The sequence below is a fragment of the Leiobunum rupestre genome, chromosome 2 (genome assembly GCF_980474605.1).
Source record: "Leiobunum rupestre chromosome 2, qqLeiRupe1.1.hap1, whole genome shotgun sequence".
NCBI classification, from domain to species: domain Eukaryota; kingdom Metazoa; phylum Arthropoda; class Arachnida; order Opiliones; family Sclerosomatidae; genus Leiobunum; species Leiobunum rupestre.
In genome coordinates, this window is record NC_143385.1 from 55,987,817 (window position 1) to 55,996,373 (window position 8,557).

Below are 8,557 nucleotides of genomic sequence, written 5' to 3' on the forward strand. Positions count from 1 at the left end.
CTTGTAATAAAATTATATTAACTCTATTTTAACAAATTATATATATAATCATATATACCAATATTTGTTTATATAAAAATTAAAAAAATAAAACATTTTTTAACTGTTGGTTAAATATTTATTTAATTATTTTACATAAATTAAATTATAAACATTAAGTTGTGTTAGTTGGTTGAACCGAACCCATGACATCCTCTTTCTGTTTCTTTAAATTTCTGTTTAATAACAAGATATAGTATATTATGTCAAAACTTTAGGTAAAGTCTTGGTTAAACATACTTCACACTCTACTACTGATGGATAAAATATTCTCTCACAAATCAATTGCGCTATTTTATCACCTCTTAAAATTTTATAATCAACTTTCCCATGATTGATTAAAACAATACCAATTGGTCCAGTATAGTCTATATCAATAACTCCGGCTAAAACATCAATTCCGTAATGAAGGGCCAAACCACTGCGAGGAGCTTTTTAAACATGGTAAATTAAGAACTGATTTCTTAAATTTTTACAACATTATGAAAAATTTTACCAATACGACGATAGGTGTTTTCGGGAAGTAAAATTTTTAAATCTGTTTCTATTAACAATCTGGCTCCAGAAACCAATATATAATCATATGCAGATTTTAAATCTAAGCCTGCTGAAAATTTGGTTGCGCGAACTGGATCGAAAGCATTCTTTGATATTTTTACAAATTTTATTTCCATTTAAATCTAGTTCACTTTTATGTAAGAAAAATGTTCAAACACTTGTCTTATTTGAACTACGTCCCCGGAACGAAACAAATTTGTCAGTCAGTGTGCTTTCCTACCATGGAAATGTCACCTTTTTATACAGAATGTGAATGTATGTATAATACTATTAACCGTAATTTTTTTAATCTGACAACGCCCTATTTTTATACAAAAGAATACGCATATCTAAAAAAGATAATTAACATTTAACTATACTTAATGTATAATATATCCAAGGTTAGGTTTATAATTTAAAAAATAAGTATAGTTTATTTTTGTTTTAAATTTGAAATCACCCTTTTAATATGTTTAAAGAATATGTATTTACGAGAATGATGTATTATAATTTACGTTTGATATTAAGTTAGAAGGTTACACCTATTATTTATAATTATAAGAAATTAATTATTTTTGAGACATAATTATTTGATTAATCATTTCTAGAAATGTTTTTAAATATGTGATAGTATTAAAAAACTGCACCTTGACACAAATTTGATCAATATTTTTAACTCTCAGCGTTCTAATTTAAATTCTTTACTAATTTATATACTTATATTTATCTCACAAAATAAATAAAAATCTTGAGAATTTACCTTTAAATAGTTAATAGAAAGATATTTTTGGTTAAAACAGTTATAAGTAATAGATATATTAAGATATGTAGTATATAAAAAAATACAACTTGTGTAGAAGTCGAATTAAGCTCGGTATGTAATCATCCTTGATCTCAAAACACTGTGCATAAATTTTAATAAAAGGATTGATAGATATTTAATGTATAGGAACTAGAGAGAGAGAGTATAAAATTAAATAATTTTTTAGGTTTATATTTTACAATATATTCTTATAATTATAGTAATTAACTATTACAAATTTTAGCCTAAAACATAATACCTCATTTTTTAGTTAAGAAGAAAAACTTCTACGAAATAATGTAATTATAAATATTTTTAATTATATCGTTATAATATTTCTAGGTTTTTACAACCATTATTTTTTTCATATTCCTAATAATATCTTTATTGTATGGTTTATTTTGTACAGATTTTTGGAATTGATTTATTTTTTTAAATCTTTATAAATTGTATAATTTATTTTGTAATTCTTCGCAAAAAATGATTTTATTCGAGTAAAATTTTATTTATTTTAATCTTATTAAAGGGAATATAACCTCAGGTATTTGGTGTGGAACACCAACGCTTGCAGCTCTGGCCGCTCTTGCCTTTGGCTTTAAAAATGTTTGGCGCCACTGTACAGGGACATTTGAAAAATTGAATAGGTCTTCCGTAAAGATTGCTTTGCAGGTTATATTCCCTTTAAGTGGTTTGTACTAGGATGGTATCCGTTACATATAGACTTTCTGTGGTCGCCTACAAATTTTGTCTTTGGCAAAATAAATATTATTAAATATTATAAAAAATTGTATCTTCAAAAGTAAATTGTTATTGAATTTTGTTTGAAAGAAATCATACGTAATATAGTATATGTTAAAACCTTGAGCCACCAATTGCTAATGTTGTTTAAATCTTCAATGTTTGTAATAGAAATTAAAATAGTTGGTGGAAAGTTACCGTGCACATATAAAGAAAAATGATATTGTGTTTATAAGCGATTGTTCAATGATTTTGAGACATCTTGCGTTTTCCCATTTCAACTGTGATATAATAAAAAAAATTACTCGCAATTAGGTTTTTACAGTGATATTATACAACTCAACAAATAACTTAAATTTTGAAAAATATTAAATTCCTCAAGGTTAGCAGGTTTGTGTATTGATGGGGGAAAGCACATTCCAACGATACAAACACCCTTTTTAATATATAAAAAGTGCATGTATTTACGATACATTTGTATTATAATTAACGTTTGATAAGGTCGAAAATAATTACAAAATATAAATTATTTTTTAGACATAATTATTTGATTAATTATTTCTAAAGGTGATTTTAAATATACTATATTATGAAAAAAGATTTAACCTTGACTTATTTTATATAACTTAAAATCTTCGGGGGTTTTAATTTATGATAATACTAATATCTACACATACAGCATTTGTATAAAAACTTGAATTTTACCTTTAATCATTAGAAATATATTCGCCGTGTAAACGAGCGAGTTGAATATTAAGAAATAGTTTTTCTTCAATTTTGGAGATAAAAGTATGTTATTTAGTAATTTTAATATTCTTTAATTATATTTTTTAATTATTTCTTCATTTTATATAGTGGACGAGACTTCTTGCAAAATTTTGTTGGAAAGAGGTTCTGTTAAAGTACAAAAAGATGGTTTTATTTGTTGTCCTTATTGTTTTGGATATACTGAGTCGTTAGAAACCTATGGTGGACTCCTATGTTATTGTTGGAATAAACAATGTCGATTTTACTACCGACCTGTTGTTTTTAGACAAGGCAATTGTTTATCAATGAGAATTCCATCGGATGCATCTTTCCTCAACATTTAATTTGTATAATATGTGGTGTAAGAGGAAATAGAAGACGTTCGAGAGATACAGATTGTATAGAATCCGAATATAGCTTGGTATGTATTTATCCTCGATCTAAAAAAAAAAAAACTGTGTATAAAATGAAATAAATCTTTTTTTTTAATAAATATTTCTTGTATTATATAGAGAAAAGTTACATAAACAACAGAGCAATACAAAATAAAATTTAATTTTTTTTTGTAAAAAAAAAAAAGTTTTTTTTTTGATTCACATCAAATATATACAACGTTTATTAGAGCAACCAGTTTTTTTTCTCTTTATAACGGGGGTCTGTGGAATGTCTCCTGGCGAAACGTGATCTGCGTTTATAATTTATTGATTAATTCAATCTGGCGCGGAGATGCAAAAGTGAGTAAAAAATAGAGTAGGATCAATGATGCCAGATGATAATAAACATTTTGCGTTTGAAAGTGTGACAGTAAATTGTTGAAAATTCCAAACTAGTTTTACAAGGTTGTAATGAGTTGATAAATTCTACGCATGACGATAATTAGGGTGTGGTTATAAAATCAGTTTTACAAGGCTAATGCAATAGAATGTTGAACCAGTTCTATCCTAGAGGTAATTATAATTTATGAATTTAATGATATAGCTCGCAATCCGGCAGAATTTCATAGACCGTGTCTTGTACGATGGCTTTGCGTGTTTCTGGTAACGCTGTTCAACAGAAAGTTAAAATTATAAAACAAATAAAGTAAGTAATATTTAATTTAAAAATAATTAAAATTATTAAACTTAATTTTGTTTTAATTCTATCCACGTGTATTCACAATGTTGCTATTTTTAATTTAAAAAAAGTTAATTATTTTTTATTTATTTTAAATAAATGGGTTTTGGAATTTTATTGATTATGTAACTTAAAAGGATTTTCCAACTTTAGAGTATATTATTTTACTATTAAAAATTAACCAGACATCCATTTGGGTAAAATTCTAGTCTTTCGAGTTGCAAAAGTTAGTGTTCGGCAGTCGATTAATTTTTATCCATGAATAAAATAAGCTCGGCTATATTTAAAAATTTATTTAAATAACCAATAGTTTAATAAAAATTGCAAAATGTTTAAATAATTGAAAGTGAATAAGCCTATTATTTAAATAAAAACAAGTAATTACTTAAATAAATACCACTTTTATTCAAATAAATGCATGGTCGCGTAATAAACATAATTAAATAAGTTAAAATGATATTCTTATTCCCATCTTTTTTTAAAATAAATCGGAAAATTTGTGGATAATGAATAAACAATTGCGAACACTAGCAAGAGTAACAATAAAAACAACATTGTATCTTCAAAAATGTAAGAATTTTTTTATATTGGTAAAGTAATACGTTTTTATTGTAGGTGGATAACATTATACTTTTGAATTGCTAAAACATTGTATCTTTAAAAGTAAATAAATTGAATTTTTTATAATACATTGGTGACTATATCTCTGGCGGATATCACCCGATTAAGTTCATTGTAATGTTTTAAAATGTTTATTGATTGTTTATGTAATTAATTTATTATATAAAATCATTGTTTTTTTGGGAATTTTTATTGATTATGTTACTTTAGAATGTATTGGAGTACTATTGAAAACCAATTTCCTATTTGGATAAAATTATACCTTTGTATTGCAAATGTAAAAAAAAATGTATCTCCAAAAGTAAATACATTTTATTTTATTTATTATAAACAAAATTGGCTATATCTCAGGCGGATATTGACCAATCAGCGCCATTGTAATTTGTTGTGTTTTTAAAATATGTATTTTATTTCGACAGGGGTAAGTTGGATAGCACGTGACAGACAAACTTGTCAAGGTTATAAAACGAAGGTCGCGAATTCGTTTCCCTATCTCGCAATTAACTAATTAGCATTTTAAATGGCGAAAAACGAAAAAACAAAAAAATGTGACACCAAAAGTAAATAAGTTAAAGTATTTGGTGGGGTCAAATATTACCGCCGATATCTCGGTCCGAGCTTGTCCGATCGTGTCCAAACTTGTTGGGGTGATAGACCGAGGCTTAGGGGTTGTGGACAGGGGTCAAGCGTCGAGGTCTAAGATCATCTTCAAGGTGAAATTTAGGGTTAAAATTAAAATATGTTTTTTTACTTTTTCCAAGGTCAAAAATTGGTTTTTGGAAAAATAATTTGGGTTGTTTTGGTGGCCATCTTGGAAAAAATGGTTCAAATTTAGTTATCCTCTACTACTGTCTTCGAACACATCGCAAGCACCTTCGGACGTGGAATCGAACGGCATCACCGAGTCCTGTGATCCAGAATTTTGCCCGTAGCGAAGCCGTTATTAGTGGTGGACCGCCATGTAGCGTTTTGGCATGTTCATTGTTGATAATGAAGTCGGCGAGTGGAGGTTTTCGAGGTAACACGACTGGATGAATCTGGTCGGTTGGGATTTTTGCATGAACTCTTACAAGGTGTAACTCATCAATTTTGTTTAAATTCAGGGGTTAAGTAGACCTTCATGTAACTTAAAAAAAACCCCAAAGGAAAAAAATGCGATAGGCTTTAGGGCAAAGTAAGCTGATTTGGACCACGACCAATTCTGAACCACCATTTTAAAACTCTTATAAAATATCATAGGTTATAGCTCGAACATTTATTTTGAGTTTTAAATAATCCGCCAAACCTCTTCTATCTTGTAATATATAATGTTTCCAAATAGATGGCAGTAAATATGTAGAAAACTCAATATTATTCAACCAACCGAATTTGCTAAAAGCCGTCATGCGCACCTTGGTAATTAAAAACCAGTGTTGAGTTCCCGCTAAATTTTTAGACAGAACTTTCACTTTGAGCTCCAGAAAACCTTGAATTTTAACGCATTTCGTGATGGTAATTTAATGTTACATCGCATATAAGGTTTACGTAAGTAAATTTGTTTATTTTTAAAAAATCTTAAGTTTAAAAAAATATTATTATTTTTAAAACATTGTTTTTAAGAAACTATTCGATTTGCCCTATTCTGAACCTACCCTCGACCTATTGTGAACCAATGTTGTCCTATTTTGGACCTAGCAATTGACCATATCTGGACCACTGTGTAAACCATTTCTGGACCGGTTCAGAAATGGTTTATATTTGAAAAATGCGGGATATTTAAATATATTTAAATGAAACTAGTCAAAACAGAGGTTAGTCCAGTATTATATTTGTAGTAGAAACGTTTAGGTCCAATACGATTAAATTTGTATTAATCTTTCAAATAAATGTTGCATTGCTTTTAAAAAATGTTTACGTGCAGTTTTATTTTTAATACGTAGGTCTATGCCTATTTAAAATATTTGACCTAATTTTAACGGTTTTTAAACAGACTTATGTCTAGAAGTAGGCCTATGGTTTAAAATTGTGGTTAATTAATATAAATCTACCGGTCCACTTTAGGTCCCCCCGTGGTCCACATTAGGTCACCCCGTGGTCCACATTAGGTCGCCCCCCGGTTCACTTTAGGGCATGTGGCCCACAAATGGTCAAATTGCATATATTGAGAAAAATGAAAAATGAAAAATAGTTTCAAGGACGTCCTTTTTTAAATTAGAATTTCTAAAACGCAACAGTTAAATTAATAGTTTAAAAAAATTGTTTTTATTTTTACGAATAAAATTTAACTTTTCAAGCGCAACAAAAAAGGTGGTCCAGAATTGGTCACTTTGCCCTATATATAGTTTTACCATGGCAACCGAAAACGTTTTTTGACAACTAAAATATTATATTTCTATAATATGTAAATCAACATGGCCCTTATGAAATTATTCAACATTTCAAGGATTTTTTTTAAACAAAGGTCGTTAAATTTGGGTAAATGTCTAATTTTGGGAAAATGTCTAATTTTGGGTAAATGTCTAATTTTGGGTAAATGTCAAATTTTGGGTAAATGTCAAATTTTGGGTAAATGTCTAATTTTGGGTAAATGTCTAATTTTGGGTAAATGTCTAAATTTGGGTAAATGTCTAAATTTGGGTAAATGTCTAAATTTGGGTAAATGTCTAAATTTGGGTAAATGTCTAATTTTGGATAAATGTCTAATTTTGGGTAAATGTCTAATTTTGGGTAAATGTCTAATTTCGGGTAAATGTTTAATTTCGGGTAAATGTTTAATTTCGGGTAAATGTCTAAATTCGGGTAAATGTCTAAATTCGGGTAAATGTCTAAATTCGGGTAAATGTCTAAATTCGGGTAAATGTCTAAATTTTGGTAAATGTCTCAATTTTGGTAAACTTCTAAATTTGGGGTCATTCCACGACAAATTGACCAAATGTTTTGGAATTTTCTACCCTAGCTTTTTAAACTTGGATAAAAATTAGTCATAAGTGTTATATGAATTTACAAAATTTACAGTACCCGATCAATCTACCCATATTTAGACATTTGATATGAATTTACCCAATTTACCTGAATTTAGATATTTATAGTGAATTTACCCAATTTACCTGAATTTAGATATTTATAGTAAATTTACCCAATTTACCCTTTTTAATTTAGATATTTATAGTAAATTTACCCAATTTACCCATTTTAATTTAGATATTTATAGTAAATTTACTCAATTTACCCATTTTAATTTAGATTTTTACCCAAATTTAGTCAGCTTTATCGACCAGAATAACCTCAAGACTAATTTTTATCCAAACCTTAAAAGGTAGGGTGGAAAATTCCAAAACATTTGGTCAATTTGTCGTGGAATGACCCCAAATTTAGAAGTTTACCAAAAATTTAGATATTTACCCAAATTAAAATACCCAATTTTAAATACTTACCCGAATTTAAATTATCACCTAAATTCAATTTAAGTATTTACCAAATTTAGATATTTACCTGAATTAAAGTATTTACCTGAATTAAAATATTTACCTGAATTAAAGTATTTACCTGAATTAAAATATTTACCAAAATTTACATACTTACCCAAATTAAAATATTTACCTGAATTAAAGTATTTACCTGAATTAAAATATTTACCAAAATTTACATACTTACCCAAATTAAAATATTTACACAAATTTAAGTACTTACCCAAATTAATAACCAAATTTAGATATTTACCCAAAATTTGATATTTACCCAAAATTTGATATTTACCCAAAATTTGATATTTACCCAAAATTTGATATTTACCCAAAATTTGATATTTACCCAAAATTTGATATTTACCCAAAATTTTATATTTACCCAAAATTTTATATTTACCCAAAATTTTATATTTACCCAAAATTTTATATTTACCCAAAATTTTATATTTACCCAAAATTTTATATTTACCCAAAATTTGATATTTACCCAAAATTTGATATTTACCCAAAATTT